General features: G+C 37.0%; 1 protein-coding gene and 1 non-coding gene across 2 annotated transcripts in view; one reads left to right on the top strand and one right to left on the bottom strand.

Moving 5' to 3' along the window:
• The first annotated feature begins 901 nt into the window (after window positions 1-901).
• The window catches only part of LOC141598311 (uncharacterized), a 61,870-nt gene continuing 42,237 nt past the window's right edge, over window positions 902-20,534 (top strand). Inside the window, exon 1 of the mRNA XM_074418112.1 lies at window positions 902-1,161. The gene's annotated coding sequence lies outside the window, so the exon portion shown is untranslated. The remainder of the gene's footprint in view (window positions 1,162-20,534) is intronic.
• Window positions 9,711-9,817, bottom strand: LOC141603207 (small nucleolar RNA R71). The gene has a single exon (XR_012525098.1). It is a non-coding gene; the product is annotated as a small nucleolar RNA R71 (small nucleolar RNA).

The following is a 20,534-nucleotide window of genomic DNA, read 5'->3' as shown; positions in this document are numbered from 1 at the left end:
GAATAGTAGGCAGATGTACTACTTCAGTCACATGATTGGATCCCAATCATTAATCATTAATATTATTAAAGCAAAAGCCAATATACTCCTATAAAATGACGTGTCGAACTCCCATCGTATAAAATACACTATACATACGTAATACCTAATTTCCTTAAAAACAGAAACTTTGAATTAGCCCCATTAACTACCCCACTAAGCCACTACCTGATTTACAGTTTTACGGCATCAAAACCATAACCTTCTTTCCTTTTTCTGGCCCATTCTCTGTTTTTCAGCATCAGACGGAGTCCAACAAAAATTTTCGTTTGGTGTGAAAAACCCAAAGTTCCACATGTGAGAACTGTCCCACATTGGTAAAAGAGGAGAAGAATTAGCACTTTATAAGGCAAGGGGCTACTCCCTCTATTGCCAATTGGTTTTAGAGTGGAACCCTCTTGGGCCTACGTTGTGGACTCTTTCTCCTCCGTTTGGGTGCGGCCCAGGCCCGTTGTTGAATTTAACATGGTATCAGAGCCCATGGTTATGTGACCTGGGATTCATGGGCCAAAGTTTGCAGTCGGACGAGCAAAAAAAAATGTTGCTCAGTTGAATTTGTCCGGTCTGAGTTAATACTGGGCCAAGTTTACAGCTGGACGAGCAAAGTTGCTCTGTTGAATTTCGGTCTGTGTGAAAAAGTGGGCCTCGCATGTGAGGGGAGTGTGAAAAACCCAAAGTTCCACACGTGAGGGCGTTCGCATTGATAAAGAGGAGAAAATTCACTTTATACGGGAGAAGGGGCTACTCCTCTACGCCAATCGGTTTGGAATTGGTTTTAAGTGGAATCGCCTGGGGCTCGTTGTGACTCTTTTCTCCTCCGTTTGGGTGCGGCCCAAACCCGTTATTGAATTTAACATTTGGTTTATATCTTCTCTAAACTATCACCTTCTTTCTTTTTCCTGGCATATTAATGATCGTCATCATCGTTTGTTGCTTGATCGATGTGCCGATTTCTTGCAGAGGGTCAATCAATACGATGTTGCTTAATTTTCCGAATTGATTAATCGCACCAGACTACTATACGTCGGAGACAATCAATATTACTTTCACTTTGGTACTGATTATGGTGGATTTATCTATCGACTCTATTCAACCCTTTCGTTGAATTGTATTATCTAATAGGTAAACTTACACTTTCGATCTCAACTTTTTCTCTGCTATTTTTTAGGTTCCTTTGTTAATAACTCAGTTTTTTTTAGTGCAAGCATTTTTCTTTGTATTTCAATTATGTAGAATGAAAACTTGATTTAAGTGTCTCCTATTAAAGTTTCAGAAGCTTAGAGAATTGGTGCCAAATCTTTTAGACTTGATTTATACATCACAAAAAACTCAAAAGGTACTCCTTAGAAATTGTTTACCCCTCCGCCTCCATATCAGATCAATTATTTTTAACTCTTTATTCTTTGTAAAGACTATTTAAATCCAAGTTTAACAATTGATCGGAACGGAGAGAGTAATTAGCAAGTGTAAGTTTGTCATTAAAAATCTCCTTGGGAAAAAAAAATGTGAAAAGGACATATGGAGTCGAGGAAATGTTCAAAAATTAAGAAGAATTTGTTGGTAACTTAAATGCAACAATTGCAAATATGGCATCTGGAGTTGAGGAAATGTGTTTTGGAGTATAAATTTCATGTTTTTTTGTTAGAGATTTGATTAATGAAATTACCTCTTCTTCCTGATTTCAAGGCATTTTGTCGACAATAATTCTTTTGTGAAACAGTCTCATTATATAAAAAACAACTCATTTATTAGTGCAAAATGAAAATTTTTTTAATAAAAATGGACATCTCCCGGTGTGAGACGGTCTTATTCTAGAATTTGTGTTTTCTCTAATAGAGTATAATTAAACTCAATTATCCCCGGGTGTCCTTTTTTTTAGGATGAACTTATATTGAGTTGGTGAAGTTTGATTATTTTTGGAAGTTTGGCAAAGAAGTTCAAGGCTTCAGACTTCGTGTTAATTTAGAGTTCAATCTAGAGTGCAAATAGAGGTTCTTCCTATAGACTATAGACATCAATGGTGATAGCTACATGAACTTAATATGCCATTATAAGCAGATGCAATTGATTGCATTATACAAAAGATGTATAGAATTTTGGGTGGTGCTTATAAGAAGTTCAATGTTGTCTCTTCAAAAGGATAATGGCCAAACATCAGTTTTAATCTTCTCCTTTACAGTATACAGTGATGAATAATATGAGGATTCTTGCATTATTACTATACAGAACTATTGATTGGTTGGATTGTGCTTACTACTACTAAATATGCAACTCTCTGTACAAAAAATTCTAAATTGATATTATGACACTCATGTAATAAGAACTTCCTTACATTTTGTTTAATCTTGCATAATTAGCTTATATGATAGACATGTATGCATCTTCTTTCACTTTTACTTTGTTGATTACTTAAAAATATACAATTAAAAAGAAATCAAGAGTGCACACTCTTTATCAGATGATTGTTTGTTTGTATCTTAAGTCTACAAGGAAATACTCCCTCCAATTTCCTATTATTTTGTTTTTTGAATCAAATTTTTGTTATTTTGTTGTGTACTGTAATTATGTCTCATATTATCTTCATGTGAGACGGTCGCGCAAGAGACTTACTCATTGAAATGTATTCGATGGCAAGTGCTCTCCTTTCGTGAGGAATGAGCGTATATATATTAGCTTTTGGCGCGTGTGTAGGTATTTTTTACCAAGTTGATTGATTAGGGTCAATGCAGTCTTACTCGTTGGTTAATCGTATGATTGTTCGTTTGTTGATAATTAAATAAAGAAATAAAGTACGCGATGTAAATTGACACGTAAGATTTGGTGACGCGGAAAACCTGATGTGGGAACAACCGCGGGAGGGACGGTACCCTGCCAAGTATTGCACTATTTGAATAGGAGGATGATTACAATTGAGGCACGAAGTCAATCCCGCTGGCTCTAGGCGTCAGGCCTGCAAGATCTAGGACGAATGTATATTTGAGTATAATAATGTGCCGCGGTGTTGATGCGTTCCTGAATGGGAATTTGTGAATGCGAATGTGTTGAATGCAGATGTGTTGAATGTCCTTCTTGATTTGCTTCCTTGGCTATTTATAGGGAAAGAACCCTAGATATTGTTGGAATATGTGTCCTCCGACAATAATGCGATCACAACTGTTGATCATGATGATCACATGTTTAAGTCTCATTAAAATGAATACAATTGGGAAGTAATATTATTCTTGTCAACCCAATTGGTCAACATATATCGGTAATGATTGGTGACTAGAGTTTGACATTCTTGTCGTGTGACGGTGGTGATCGATTGACCCCTAGGTCATACCTAAAGGGCAACACTCTTAATTGATTATTTAATTAATCGTATAACGTTGCGAGTTAATTAAATTACTTGAAAATTGACGGACGATTTTGGATGTATAATTTACGTATCAAATTGAAATGTGATTAAATGAGATACGGTCTGAGTAATCAAATTGTATAATTACTCGGATGAAATAATTGTTTAATGAAACAATTAAATTTGAATGAATTGTTATAAATACAATCCGTTGTGATTTATAAATGGTAAAATATTTTGGCACAAGTAATTATGAAATTACTAAGTCGATTTTTGTATGTGACGTATTTTTATTAATACGTTGATTTTTAATATGTTAAAAATACATAACAATTTTATGTTACATGTGACATGTTACATATTGAGAAATTGACAAAAATAATATGGACACCATATTATGATTGTGCCGAAATTAATGGGGTATTAGGTTAATATTGTGTTGATTAATTTATTAAGTAAACACAATCATTACCTAATTCTCTAGCCATGCATACCTATGAACTTTGTTAAGAGCAACAACTTCATGCATTGGCTCCCCAAAAACCCCTCCTCTTACCCGGTTTTGAGAAGACAAAAACCATCATGGTTTTTGTTTAACTTTTACCTAATAATATACATAATGTTGTAGATTATTATTATTCTATTCTATCATCCAAAATTAGTATTTTAGAGAGATAAAAAGCTCTCTACTTCTCCTCCATAATACCGAAAATATTCAAGTGTTAAACAATATTTTTGGTTCAATTTTCTACCTTGATTAATATTATACTAGTATTTGTAATATTAATTAAATTAAGAGAAGCCTTGGGTATAAAGCTTGGGGAGAGATCTTATACTTAGATCTTGTTCATCCATAAAGGAAAAGCTCAAGAACAAGAGAGAAAGGTGATCTCCCTTGTGCCCAATATAACCGAAATCTTCAATGTAAGGACATGATTTCTCCTCTATTATATTATTGTTTGCATGCATAAAATCCGTTTTAATTTTATGACAAATTAATTAGACATATATGAGTATGTTAGTATGTATATGAATCTACATTTCCTTCAATCGGTATCAAGAGCCACGGTTGTTTGCATGCAAATTGGTTAAAAGTTTTTCCGAGTTATAAGAATAACAAATAAAACTTGTAAAATTTGTGTTATTATGATATATCACGAAATTATTACATGCATGTTAATATTTCTGGTCCTAAAATGTTTTAGGATATTTTGGTTAATTTTTCGGATTTTTATTGTTCATAATTACAATAATGGCATTTAAATGTGATTTTATGAGTAAAAATGTCATTTTTGGTCTAAAATTAGCTATACTCGAATTTTCACTTGGTTTTTGGATATGTTGTCACATATATTATTTTGAGATAACCTGTAAATTTTCATAATTTTTGGACTTGTTATGCTCGAAAAATGGATTTTCATTATTAAATTCGGATTTAAAGTGAAAAATAGGTTAATATGAGTTAAATTTCGAATCTGGTCATAGAAATTTTATATGTTGTCACATGCAATTTTACAAGATGTGTGTAAAATAATTGGCCATAAAGAAGTTCTTATGCATGATTTATGGATTTTTGAAGAAAAATAGCATAAATAGTGACATTATTAGTGAAAAATTAATAAAACATAATCTATGACTTAAGAAAAACGTCTAATGTTTCATTTTATTATATTTTTCAGATCTAAAATTGAAAAGTTAATGAATATAATTTTTCTTCATGTTTTATGATTATTTTAGTTAAAAATCGATAAAACCGCAACATTGTTTTTCCGGGATAATTTCGAAATTTTTTAACCTAAAATTTTGAACATTATGAGTGTCATGGTATTTTTCCAGAATGTTCATGAGTTTAAATTTCAAATTTCAAATTTATTTGAAGTTTTGTGTTTTATTTGAAGTTTAATAGCTTATTTTTGTAATTTTTGGTCCATTTATGAACAATTTTATAAGATATGGGTTAATTATGGTCAAATTATTAGTGAAGACTATATTTTGAAGTCCTAAGTGGTTAGGGTAATTAACTAGTGCATAAATATGAATTTATGTATTTTTGTGATTATAAAATGTTGAAATCACGCAAACCGAAAAAAAACCGAGTAATATACGATATTGGCAATTTAAAGGCGATTTAGCATAAAATTGAGCATGTTCATACATATTATAATGCTGCATTTTCTTTATGATTGTCATAATTTTTCATTTATGTAATTTTGAATTATGTAATTTTACTTAGTATGGCCTTAGATTTTAATTGATATTTCCCGAAATGTATGGGAATATCGATTCGGTTGTAATTTTTATTGTGATCTCGTATCACCATTTTGTAATTTAATAGATTTATTTTATTTTAGTTACAAATGTATAATAGGAATTATGTAATTTATTATGTAATTTTATTCATTAGGAGTTCCTAAGACGGATTTCTTCAAGAATGGCGATACATAAAGACGGTGTTACCTCGAGATGCGTGCCTCAACCGAAGTTCAAGGGACCAATGGAGTTGGTTTCCGAATTTGTAATAGTTAAAGAGTTTTTCTATTTTAGGAAAGGCCATACTAGGATTTTTATGCTTGCATTTTATTTTATGTCACATGCATTGCTAAATCGCCATAACTAAAACATGCATTGTCTTTTTATCGAGTTTATCGACCGTGTCAATTAGAATTATCGTAGTTCACCGCTTTAGTTCACTTAAAACGTGATAGATAATAAATTGACATGACCTCTCGCTAAAACAATTAATTGAGACATAGCCTTACCAAATAGTAGAAACCATGAAAACCTATTTCGCGAGGGAGTGCACTCGGCCCTACCGGGGTACAAACCTTGTTACGTAGGGGAAGTGGGTGATGAGTGTTAATCCACCGAGTTCATGTTAATGAGGGTTTCATCGGCCATACCGTGCCCAAGTTGATGTGGATTTGGATCATGGACACATTTATTCGAAATTTGGATTGAGCTCAACGGAAGTATTCGCGACCGTAGTTGCATGTGTTCCGGGCTATAGATAAATATTAGAGTAATTTTATCGACCAAGAGTTCTAAAAGTAGAATCGATTAAAGAGTTAATCCACCGAGTTATATTGATGAGGGTTTCATCGGCCATACCGTGCCTAAGTCGATATGAATTTGGGTCTTGGAATCATTTATCTAGTTGGGTAGAGGTCACTAGAAAATGCATAAAACTTGTTTAATTCCTACATTTTACGAGTATTATTTAAACGACAATTGTTTTACTCCTTATATTTTGTTTTGTAGACCACTTCTTATTCATAACAAATGGCAACACCAACTCCTAATGCTACACCTCTCGCTAGTTCATCTTGGCTCCGATCCTTTATGGATCGATGTAAACTTGAAAAGAATGGGTCAAATTTCTCCGAATGGGATGCCCAACTCAAATTAGCCGCCGAAGGTGACGACAAGCTTCGTTACCTTACCGAGGCCTGTCCACCCGAGCCCTCCACTAGGTCCACCGCGGCCACTAGGGAAGCATATGAGGCTTACCAAAAGGAGTCCGCCGCAATGAAAAATGTCTTGATATTTGCGATGGAGGCGGACCTCCAAAGGAGAGCCTTCAAAATGGGCAATGCTAATGAGATTTACTCCAAACTTGTGACCATGTTTTCACAAACTCCGCGGATCGTCCAATATGAGGCGGCCGCGGCATTCTTTGATCTCGACTTCAAAGAGGGCCAAAAGGTTAGCCCTCATGTGCTCAAACTCATGGAGCTTGTCGAGACCTTGAAAATTCAAAAGGTTGAAATCCCCAAAGAACTCATCGTAGATAGGATTCTACACTCCTTGTCTAAAGTCAAGGCATATGTGCAATTCCGGGTGAATTTCAACATGCAAGACAAGGATGTGTGATGCGACCATAATTGGCGCATATTTAGCCCCCGAATTACCATTGTTTCCATGCTTTTTAGTGCCTATTTGGGTCATTTCTTATCTTTAGTTCTTTGTTTTGCATATTCTTTGAGATTTTGATCCCTTGGTAGGAAAGGAGTAAGAATCTTGCATTTCCATGGCAAAACAAGGCTAAATTGATCATATTCAATGACCAAGCATCAAGGAGAGACAAGACTAGAAGGCCTTTGTACATAGCATAGTAGAAGAGCATTGTTGAGAAAAGGATCCTTGAGTCCCCAAGGAAATCCCCAAGGAATTCATGAAGAAAAGGGAAGAAAAAGAAGAAGGAAAGGCTTTGAACTACAATCCGAACGGATTGTAGAGAATCCGTCCGTCCTCGCCAGTCCGAGCGTCCTCACCAGGAATCCGCTCGGATTCCCCATGCCCAGTCCGAGCGTCTTGTTCCTTGATCCGCTCGGATCGTCCATCCCAGATCCGGCCGTCCCGACTCCCAGCCGCACGGATCACAAAGACAAAGATGATTTTCGTTCTTCAAGCTACGAAATGGAGAAGCCCTTCTCTCGGATAATCCCGGAGGCTCCTTGCTCAACTTAAAAAGTGTAATTACTAGTTTAGCCCTTAGTTAACCCTAATGCATCCTCCCTAATTTTCACTATAAATACCCCATTAGTCTAATTAGAGGAGCATGTTCTTCTTATCAATAGTTAGAGTAGTTAATATCAATCAAATCTCTCTTCAATATTGTAATCAAATATTAATCAAGTTTTAATCCAAGTTTTAGTTCTTCAATCTCTCTCTTGTTCTTACTTTATTTTGGGTAATTAGAAGATTATTGGGTTTATTGGGAGATTGACAACCTTCCATCAATCATCAAGTTCTTCTATTATTCTTTGCATCTTTATTATTGGAATCATTAGTAGGTATAATCTCTTAATCCCTTTTTAATTATTGCTAATTACTTTCATTTATTCATCATGTTTCATTATGTTAGTATGATTGACAACCTTTCTAGCATGATCAATATGATAATGAGTGAGTAGTCTCTTAGCTAGGGTTTAATGGGTGATTAGGGGAAACCAACATGGGGAATGATTCATGCTTAAATTAATATGCTTTCATATCTTATTTGCTTGCTTGTTTTGATCTTAATACATGCACATGTTATATTTGATGAAATGCTAAGCCTATGAATCCTTGCATTTACTATCATCTTCTATCCTTTCAACTTGACTTGTAAGACATAACCCAACTCGAGTCTTGTTAGACCATGCATGTGTTAAGTAGGGAAGATTAAGTCGACTTGTAGGTGTTGTACAATCCAAGAGATTCGGCCCCGGGACCCAAACTTTCCTAGGATTGTAAGATATAACCCAACTCAATCCATCACAACAATAATTGCTTGCTTATAATTTGAGAACATGTTTGTATGATCATATCCCATGATTCCCCTATGAACCCATGACACCCTAGTGCTTTTAATCAATTGTTTACACCCTTATTTCATTTACCTTGTTAGTTTATTTTCATTGCTATTTTAGTTTAGTGACCTTCTACATCAACCCAATTTGTGACACCCCTAGACACCACTAGTTACAATAGAATCTTCATTTCAATACCCGTCCCTTGGGATCCGACCTTTACTTGCCTCTTTACTAATTGTAGAGTTGTTTGTGAAGTATAAATTGTGTTTTGTATCGACCATTGACCAACGACCACATATGCTTAATTGTGAACACCAAATGGCTCCGATCAAAAATGGCGCCGTTGCCGGGGACGGTGTTTAATTGATTTAAGATTTCTTTTATTGTTTTTAGTTGTGTCTTTTTCACCTTGGGGAAGTAAGACTCCTCAAGGTTTGTTCTAATTGTTTTCGAGTTGTTTGATATTTTGCATGTCTAGGAGGTTACAAAGAAATTTGTTACCTTTTGACCTTGAGATCGAAAGAACTTTGACGAATAATAGGAGACTTGTTAGGAGGAATTTGGGAGGTGTTGGTGAAGTTGTTCAACCCACTAGTGAGTTTGTCAATCCTTTCGCAATAGAAGGAGAAGAGAACCCATTAAACAATACCACACAAAATCCACCTACAATGCCTAAATTCTCGTCACACTCTATACCCACCGAGGAGGATCTACCAAATGGTACTCCTACCCCACAACATCTCACCGGAAACTTTATTGCCAAGTCCGCCTTCATCCAACTAGTTGAGAGAAGCCAATTCGGGGGAATGCCTAGTGAGGACCCTCATTCTCATATGGAAACATTTTGTGATTATTGTGAAGCTATCTCTCAAACGGGCGTGACTCAAGACCAAATAAGATGGGTCTTATTTCCTTTTTCGTTAATCGGCACCGCAAAGCAATGGTTGAAGGGCCTTGATAAGGCCACCCTTGGAATAGATTCTTGGAAGAAGCTAGCTCTAGCTTTCTACAAAAAATTCTACCCACCGAAAAAGACAAATATGCTAAGAGCTCAAATTACGGGTTTTAAGCAAAGGGATGAAGAATCTTTGTACGAAGCTTGGGAGCGGTTCAAAGGTATTTGTCGCTCGTGTCCTCACCATGGACTTAGCGAATGGTTTTTAGTGCAACAATTTTGGAATGGTTTATATGAAGATTCAAGGAACATTCTCAATATGGGATCGAATGGAATGTTCACCGAAGTTGATGACAATCAAACATGGAACAAGATTGAGGAAATGGCGGTCCATAATTCGCAATATAGTAGGCCTCGCAAGGTTACTAGAGGAGGAAAGTATGAAGTGGACACCGTTACTCAATTAGGTGCTCAACTTAGTGCTCATATTGACACAATCAACTTGAAGTTTGAACAAGCTATGGCTAAGCTTGAGGAAAGCTCAAAATCATCAAAGCATCATGTCAATGCCATGACGGCATCCTCATCAATCCCAAGCGGGATATGTGAGAATTGTGGAACCTTGGGTCATGACTCAAGTGAATGTAGGGGAACAACCGAGCAAGTCAATGCTTTCCAAGCTTACAAAAGTGGTACCCCTTATTCAAATTTTTACAATGAAAACACCAAGTTCCATCCAAATCTCTCATACAAAAGCCAAAATGTCCAAAACCCTCAAACAACATACACTCCACCACCCATGAGAAATCAAAATCAAAGACCCTTTTTCAATCAAAACCAAGGCTACCAAAATCAAAATCCATACAATCACCAAAATGACCAAGGTTTTGATGTCCAAAAAGCAGTCCTTCAAATGCAAAAGAATCAACAAGAATTTTTCACTCAAATGCAAAAAGATAGCCAAGCAAAGGATACCACCATCAACAACATTCTAGCTCACACCAAGATGTTGGAAACACAATTGACCCAACTAGCATCTTCAAACTCACAAAGACAAAAGGGGCAATTACCACCTCAAAGTAATCCCCCTAGACATGAAACGGTTAGTGCCATTCACTTGAGAAGTGGTACAAGATATGAAGCACCGAAGAAGCAAGTTGAGGATGAAGTTGTGAGAGCTAGTGAGAATGAAGTTGTGGTGCAAGGTCCCAAGGAAGGGGAATCATCAAAAGAAGAAAGTTCAAAGAAAAATGAAGACAAAGCCAAAGAAAAGGAGCCCATTGTGATTAGACTTCCTTTTCCAAGTCGTCAAGCCAAGCCTAAATTTGATGATCAACTTGGAAAGTTCATGGAAATTGTGAAGAACTTAGAAGTCTCAATTCCTTTCACGGAATTAATCAATCACGTTCCGGCCTATGCAAAGTACATGAAAGATATCCTCACAAAGAAGAAGTCAATCCGGAAACTTGAGACTATCGCCTTCACTAAGGTGAGTAGTGCAATTCTTCAAGGGAGTTCACCTCCAAAGTTAAAGGATCCGGGAAGCTTCTCAATACCGTGTACCATTGGCGACACAACGATCAACAAAGCCTTATGTGATCTAGGGGCTAGTGTGAGTGTCATGCCGTACTCGGTAAGTAAAAGGTTGGGAATGGGAGAGCTTAAATGCACCAATATCACTCTTCAAATGGCCGATAGATCGACGAAGACACCGCTAGGGATATGGGAAGATGTCCCCGTGCGAATTGGGAAGTTTTTCATCCCGGTGGACTTTGTCATAGTTGATATGGAGGAAGATTCCAACATTCCAATCATCTTAGGAAGACCTTTCCTACACACAGCGGGTGCGGTGATTGATGTGAAACATGGAGAGCTCACTCTAGAAGTGGGAGATGAAAGCATAACTTTTAATCTTGACAAGACCATGAGAGCTCCTCGTTTGCATGAGCCATGTTTCATGATTGATCATTATAGCCGAAAAGATGAAAAGAAGAAATCGGAACTCCAATGGAGGAAGAAAGTTGAAGATGCTCCATTCAAAGAGCAAGTGAATTGTGAAAAGGAGAGCTTGCAAAGCTCATCAAAATCAACCAAGGAAGAAGATGATGGCCTCATTGGCCAAGAGAAGAAATTGGGAGAGTTGTCTCCATCCAAGCAAGAGATTTTCAATGATCAACTCAATGAAGTTTGTGGTCTTTGGGACGACGAATTTGAAGGGATCTTTAATCCCTACATTGGGCATGCCATCGATCATGATCAACAACAAGGGCCACGGTCTATTGAGGACCTCTACCACAACAATGAACAAGCTTTTAATTACTTCTTCGAGGTGTTGAGCAACATCAACAACACCTTGAACATGCCCCTTGACATCTCATCAAGAATGAGAGTTTGGTGGAGTCCTCCCTAAACCACCACTTGTAAATATTTCTAACTCCCTAACTTACATTTAATTTTTGTATTGCATTTTTGTCATTTTTGGATTTATTTACTTTGATCAAAATAATTGTCATGAAAAGAGAGAAGTGAGGGAGGGACTAATGATTTTAATTGATGTGTAGTGCTTTACCTTAGTGTGGGGATGGCAATTGCCTAGGCTATTCATGCCTTAGTAGTGCCCCCACAATGAAGAACACAAGATTTGAAAGAAAGAAAGAAAGAATGATAAGGGAATGCGTTGGTGCACGGATGGAATCAATCCGTGTACACAAGGACCAATCGAGCGGATCCCGAGAATCCGCCCGTCGAAGAGGATCCGAGCGTCCTGCGAGAAGACGCCCGTCTTGGCTGAGCTGAAAACGCAAATTCTTGATGTTGAAGAATCCGAGCGGATTCCGGAAAGACGCCGTCTCCCCGAATCCGTCCGTCTTGTGGACAATCCGCCCGTCTTGCGGTGAAGAAAAACAAAGAAAAATCTCTCGGACAAGAATCCGTCCGTCCTGCACGAAATCCGCCCGTCTCATCTCAGAAGAATCCGAGCGGATTCCCCAGAATCCGCCCGTCTCTAGGCGGGATTTTTGAAAATTTGAAGCTGAAGAATCCGAGCGGATTGCGCCTAATCCGCACGGATTGTCCCTGTGTCCTAATATTGTCGAGTTCTTTAAATACCCACCCCACCTTCATTCATTCATTCATTCACTCATAAACACTACCCATAACATCAAAACCCTCATCCTCTCCATCTCAAAAACAAAAACCCTCAACAAAACTCACCAAAATCAAATCAAACCATCTTTCAAATAACAAATCAATCACTCCATCTTCATTAACAATAAAAACCAAGCACAAAATCTTCACCTTTGAATTGATTTTTGTTCTCATAAAGGCAAAGCCTTTTACCTTCAAAATCGATTTGGGCATTCTACAAATTGAAGATTTTTGATCTTTTTCTTGGTTAACTCATCAAATGGCAAGAACAAAGGGAGCAACAAAAGCAAAAGCAAAGGCACCAAAGACTACAACTCTCTCTCAAAGGCAAAAAGCTCTACAAATGAAGAAAGCTTTGGCAATGGTGGTATCAACACCAAGCTTGGAAGTGCAACCACCTCAACAAATTTCTATGGAAGCATCACCCTCTACTCCGGTAATCGATCAACTCTTACATTATCCGGAGGTAACATTCATTTCCGATTCCCATAGAAATACATTTGTCAAGTTTGCTATGAAACAAATTCAATCCACCAAATTCGTATGCCAAGATGCTTTAGAGAAGTTGGGTGTTCTTGAACAAACAAGAGTCTTTTTCAATGCCATGGGTTTAAAGAAATTGTTTGAAATGAAGGAAGTAACATACCCCTCCCTTGTCTTAGAATTCTTAAGTTCCTTAAAAGTAACAAAAGTTGAGAATAGGGAAAATATTGAGTTTCGTCTAGCTAACACTAGTAGACGCATTACCTTTCCGGAATTGGGTGGAATTTTGGGTCTTAGCGATGCACATAAATTCTATAAGCAATATGGGAAGTATGATCCCGAGCCTCTTTGGGAGGCAATCTCCGGGAAGAAATTTGAAGATTTTAAAGCTTGTCGTGCTCTTTTGGTCCATCATCCGGGCATAAGAATATGGCACAAAGTTGTGGGAAATACCATAATTGCTAGGAAAGACACCAATCATTTCACGGGACTCGATTTTATTCTCCTTGAATCAACTTTGAATATTGGAAGAATTCACACCAAGCCTTACAATTCTTTGAGGCTATTGGTTGATAGATGGCTCCATGTAGATAGTGGGAAGAAGGGTCAAACCGTTATTGTTAATGGCGGCCTTGTCACGGTCCTAGCCAAGCACTTTGATCCTAATTTCAATAAGGATAGCAAGTACAAGGCTAAGGATGGTGGCCATCTTATTGATATGTCCACCTTGATTAACAAGTTTAAGTGGGTTGCTCACAATCCCCTTGACAACAAGTATGGGTGGCTTACAAGTGAGGCTCGATCATTCACTCTACCCGCAAAGATTTGCCGTCTTAGTGTCCACCGGACCAACTATTTACTTCCCCTATCCAAGGAAGCCGAGTACATCATTCAACAACAAAAGGGTGATCATGAAACTCCCTCCTCTTCCATTGTTATACCACCTTACCCCTATGATTATGAAGAGTTCAAACCGCAAGGAGTTGAAATTGGAAAAGATTATGTCACTCTTCTAATGCAAGCCATGCACAAGCAAGCTTATGAAGATCGGAAGAATGCTTATTTGGCTCAATATCCTCCCCTCCTACATCTAGCTAGGCAAGGACTCCTTGATCCATCTTGTCCTTTGCCTAGTTGGGCGGATAGAGAAGCCTTATTTCCGGATGCATCAAGGGACGTGGTGGAAGGCAATGAGGTTGTTGGAAATGATGAGGAATTTGATGATAACATTGAAGAAGAAGCAAGTGGAGATGAAGAAAGAGATGGTGAAGATGGTGAAGATAATGATGAAGAAGATAGTGATGAGGAAAGCAAAGAAGAAAGTGCCAAGGAAAGTGGCAATGTGACCACTTCTCATGAGGGAAGTGGTGATGATGATAGCATGATGGAAGACTAGCCTTGGAGATTCCTACTCTCCCACGGTTTGTCTATATCTCTTTGTATTTTATTTCATTTTGATCATTGTTGGTTTAGTCCTAGCAACATCAAAGGACTCACACCTCGGTACCATTGAGGTGTTCTTTATTGTTCCCATTTTTGAAAATCCAAAATGACAATCTAGTTTCATGCATAGCATAGCATGTGCATGAACTCCCCCATGCTTTGACATTAGCAATAGTGTCTTACTTGGTTTGGGGAAGTTAATGCATACGCAACGGGAGGTAATTTAAATTATCCTCTCCGTCATAACAAAAACCATGCATCATGTAGTGTAGCTTAGTGTAGAATTGCATTTAGTATAGAAATCATGCATCATCTTTGCATAATTTCCATCGATTTTGGCCATTGAGGACAATGCCCATATTAGTGTGGGGATGGGAATTCTAACACTTAACTTTTATTCAAAAACCATAAAAATTGAAAAATTTCAAAAAATAAAAAAAATTTAAAAATTGAAAAACCAAAAACAAGTTCATTTCCTTTGTAGTGTAGACTAGTATATATTGTTTTGTATATATTGTGTTTGTTCATCCTTTTTCACTTTGATCGACTACGCCACATCCGAGACATGAGGATATTGAAGACCGCATGGTATGATCTTTCCAATCTCCTTTTTCCTCTTTATGTTAATGACTATGTGGCTTTATTTTGATTGATGCGGTAAAAACAATGTGAACTTAGGACTTGCATTTAGTTTATATGGCATATTAGTTGGTAGAATCATTTGCATTAGGATGTATAAATGTTAGTTGCATTATCATGGCATGTAGTTTGCATGTTAGAAAATTTTGCGAAACCGTCTATTTGGGAAGCTTGACAAGTGTATATAGGCCCTAGTAGATGCTTTTTATTCTTAAGACTTTGCTTGTTAGAATACTTGTAAAACACCCTAGGATGTGTCATGCTAGTATCCTTTGACCCATGGTTTAAGGCCTAGTCAAGAGTACCTTGTGGTGTGATAACTCCTTGGCTACCGTTTATTCCAAGGTGACCCTTGAAACCATGCATACTTCTATCATTCATCCATGTTCTACCACATTTTTGTCACAAAAAGGGAATGGGCACAAAACAAAAAGAAATCTATTTGAGTTCAATGAAATGAAAAAGTGAAAGAAAGTTTGCAAAAATGCATCAAATGAAAAGAGGAGCAAAAATAGAACTCCTAAAACTTCAAATACAAGACACCCTCGTTACTAATTGGGGTGACTTTGAAAATGTTCAAAAAGAAATGCAAAAAGTTGTCAAGTATTGAAATGCCAAAAATCAAAAGAATGGCAAAGAAAGTGTTCTCAAATGTCAAATGCCAAAGAAATTGGGGGGAAAACAAAAACAAAAGCAAACTCCCAAATGAAACTCAAATATCTATTGGTCCCTTTTATCCATCGTATCCATTTTTGTGCATGGTAGAGAGGGGACGACCCTTCTTCTTGTCTAGGCAAGAGGGGGAATTCCGCGATCCTCCAGTGTTTCTAACACCATAGGGAGTCTACTCTTGACAAAAGCATTTAACGATTGAGGACAAAGGTACCCTAGCTTGACACCTTTTGGAGGTGATTTATTGGTATCCTTCTAGGCTTAGTTTGAACAAATTGCATCTATGAAGGATTGTGTACCCTTGAATTGCTTCCCTTGTAGATAATTTCCGCCACTTAGATGAGGAAAGTGGCTATTCTTTTTGTAGATGCATCCATTATGTGTTTTTGTGTGCTTAATGTTTGGATGTGTCGCCATTTTGGCAAGACCCACCTTGCCTTGCAAGAAGGCATCCTACCTCATGGTTGTCTTGTTGTGAGTTGAAGGGGCGGAGTGAGACCCGCTAATTGTCGCATATCGGCAATTATTATTAGGTTATGTTAGTATTGATCCTAGTCTTAGTCACCTCTTTACTCGGGACGAGCAAAGGTTCGGTTTGGGGATATTTGATGCGACCATAATTGGCGCATATTTAGCCCCCGAATTACCATTGTTTCCATGCTTTTTAGTGCCTATTTGGGTCATTTCTTATCTTTAGTTCTTTGTTTTGCATATTCTTTGAGATTTTGATCCCTTGGTAGGAAAGGAGTAAGAATCTTGCATTTCCATGGCAAAACAAGGCTAAATTGATCATATTCAATGACCAAGCATCAAGGAGAGACAAGACTAGAAGGCCTTTGTACATAGCATAGTAGAAGAGCATTGTTGAGAAAAGGATCCTTGAGTCCCCAAGGAAATCCCCAAGGAATTCATGAAGAAAAGGGAAGAAAAAGAAGAAGGAAAGCTGCTGAACTACAATCCGAACGGATTGTAGAGAATCCGTCCGTCCTCGCCGATCGAGAGCGTCCTCACCAGGAATCCGCTCGGATTCCCCATGCCCAGTCCGAGCGTCTTGTTCCTTGATCCGCTCGGATCGTCCATCCCAGATCCGGCCGTCCCGACTCCCGGCCCGCACGGATCACAAAGACAAAGACGATTTCGTTCTTCAAGCTACGAAATGGAGAAGCCCTTCTCTCGGATAATCCCGGAGGCTCCTTGCTCAACTTAAAAAGTGTAATTACTAGTTTAGCCCTTAGTTAACCCTAATGCATCCTCCCTAATTTTCACTATAAATACCCCATTAGTCTAATTAGAGGAGCATGTTCTTCTTATCAATAGTTAGAGTAGTTAATATCAATCAAATCTCTCTTCAATATTGTAATCAAATATTAATCAAGTTTTAATCCAAGTTTTAGTTCTTCAATCTCTCTCTTGTTCTTACTTTATTTTGGGTAATTAGAAGATTATTGGGTTTATTGGGAGATTGACAACCTTCCATCAATCATCAAGTTCTTCTATTATTCTTTGCATCTTTATTATTGGAATCATTAGTAGGTATAATCTCTTAATCCCTTTTTAATTATTGCTAATTACTTTCATTTATTCATCATGTTTCATTATGTTAGTATGATTGACAACCTTTCTAGCATGATCAATATGATAATGAGTGAGTAGTCTCTTAGCTAGGGTTTAATGGGTGATTAGGGGAAACCAACATGGGGAATGATTCATGCTTAAATTAATATGCTTTCATATCTTATTTGCTTGCTTGTTTTGATCTTAATACATGCACATGTTATATTTGATGAAATGCTAAGCCTATGAATCCTTGCATTTACTATCATCTTCTATCCTTTCAACTTGACTTGTAAGACATAACCCAACTCGAGTCTTGTTAGACCATGCATGTGTTAAGTAGGGAAGATTAAGTCGACTTGTAGGTGTTGTACAATCCAAGAGATTCGGCTCAGGGACCCAAACTTTCCTAGGATTGTAAGATATAACCCAACTCAATCCATCACAACAATAATTGCTTGCTTATAATTTGAGAACATGTTTGTATGATCATATCCCATGATTCCCCTATGAACCCATGACACCCTAGTGCTTTTAATCAATTGTTTACACCCTTATTTCATTTACCTTGTTAGTTTATTTTCATTGCTATTTTAGTTTAGTGACCTTCTACATCAACCCAATTTGTGACACCCCTAGACACCACTAGTTACAATAGAATCTTCATTTCAATACCCGTCCCTTGGGATCCGACCTTTACTTGCCTCTTTACTAATTGTAGAGTTGTTTGTGAAGTATAAATTGTGTTTTGTATCGACCATTGACCAACGACCACATATGCTTAATTGTGAACACCAAATGGCTCCGATCAATGTGTCTCTTGAGGAGTTGCACAAGTTACTTGTGCAAGCCGAGAGGGACATGGGGTTAAATGTGAACCCTCCCAAAGATGTGCTTAACATAAGCACTAAGAGTAAGGGGAAGTTCAAGAATAATGGGAGAAAGGGCAAGAAGCAAGCTCCCACATTCACCAAAGCTAAGTCTTGTGAAGCTAGCACCTCCAAAGTCAAGAAGGGTCCTCTTGATAAGTGCCATTATTGTAATGGCATGGGACATTGGAAAAGAAATTGTTCCAAATACCTTGGTGATATCAAAGCTGGAAAGATCACTCCAGTAGGTAAATGACTAACCTTCTTTTATGTTTCAAATTCAACTATGGTATTATGATGCAAAGTTGTGATAATGTATCTCCCTTTTTATTGTAAATAGGGCCTCCACCAAGCAAAGACAAAGGAAAGGAAAAGCAAGCATAAGAAACCATGGAGAAGCTAAGGATAGCTTTTATGGAGCTTTGTTTTTCCATTGTCTTGTTTTAAGTTATGTTTTGAATTTTAGAACTTTAAATTTCCGTGTTCGACATGGAAAGGTATTTTGGATAATGGTTTGTATTTTGGATGATGGTGACTTGGTTTGCAACCCAAGTCACCCGTTTTATCATTTATCCTTTTATGTTCTAAAATTCATCTTTAATGCTTGCACATTGGAACATAAGATTATTTACTTAAAGTGATCTAATAGACTAATATAATGACGGGTTTCATTATATGTCCACATGCTTAAGGCTTGTGTATGATCATTTATAAAGTAAATTGAGTCTATCACCAAGTACACATACAAAATCTAAAACAATTAGTCAACCTATGAGGTAGTTCTCCTTATACTTCAAAAATCATTATTTGTGTCTCATGTGCTATCTTTGAATCTCTAGCGTATTTATTCTAAAGATAGAGTGGGAGAAAATGAGGACACAACACACAAGGCGAGATTAAACTTGTGTACTTGTGTAAATGTCTACGCAAGAAAGAAGAATGATTTGAATAGTGGTATGTCTATTTAAATAGACATACCCAATAGATGTGATCTATGGTCTCAAGCAAGTTCTATATGACTAAAGAGACCACGTGAAGAATCGAAAGAAGATATTCTTGAGATTACTACGTAAGGACACCAAAAGAAAGTTTTGGAAGAAATGACTAATGTAAAGTCTTAATAAGAATTTTGACTAAGTTTAGACTACTTTGTGATAAGTTTTTGACCTATAGTTTCAACCGAGATTTACTTAAGAGCCTAAATGAATCAAAGTAACCTTCTAGTATATATATATATATATATATACGAGATTTATGACTAGAAATTGCGAGGATTGATATACCGATATCTTCAAAAGCTAAGTTAAGTACTAACCAAGCAAATGTCAATTATTAACCTCATTGTGAAAATCAAATGGTTGTGAAAATCAAATGGTTAAACCTCCTTTCGAAAGGGTATTTCAAAGGATGTATTCCAAATATTATTTATATTTGAATAAAGACATTGCTACACATCATTATGATATGTGTGAGTTAGATTAAAATCTTTTAATAAGGTTAAGATGAGACCACTTCAAAATAGGTATTTTGAAGGGATATGATGGGAACATATATGGTTCTATCTTAATAACTTGGCAAATACAATTCTTCGATTTCAATTCCTTAAAAGTTCCGATTGAGAAGTCAATGTCGAAACATGTGGAATTGAGTGGGAGTTAAGCAATTATCATGTGAAGACATGGAATTTAGTGGGAGCAATCATCTTGAAAAAGTTATAACTCATCACTCATTGAAGAATGACGAGCTAATACCTTCCTTCATAAAGGAAGATTTGAGTTTTCAATTCTGGATGAACATGGACTATGATGAATCCAATTACATCGAGGGATGTTGGATTAGTATTAAGAGATACACATCACATCAACTTTCATATAGGTTATTCACATAAATGAAAATGGGATTACCATTAGCAGTCATGGTAGTTCATTGAACCTAAGAACGGTTGATCTCATGATTATTAGTAACTAATGTTTCCGCCATTAGAATAATCATGTACGTGTCCAATTATGAATCATATGCGTAAGAGCATGATGATTGATTGGTGAGCTATAAAAGAAACGTCATGAATTCTCAAGTAGAATCCGATGAGCGATTTCGGTGTTTGACGGAATACTCTATTATGTGACAAGAGGTTGCACATATATATGAAATCCGAGCACATG

Source organism: Silene latifolia, chromosome 9 (assembly GCF_048544455.1).
Source record: "Silene latifolia isolate original U9 population chromosome 9, ASM4854445v1, whole genome shotgun sequence".
NCBI classification, from domain to species: Eukaryota; Viridiplantae; Streptophyta; class Magnoliopsida; order Caryophyllales; family Caryophyllaceae; genus Silene; species Silene latifolia.
The sequence above is the reverse complement of the archived record's forward strand: the minus strand, read 5'-3'. Positions and strand labels throughout refer to the sequence as shown.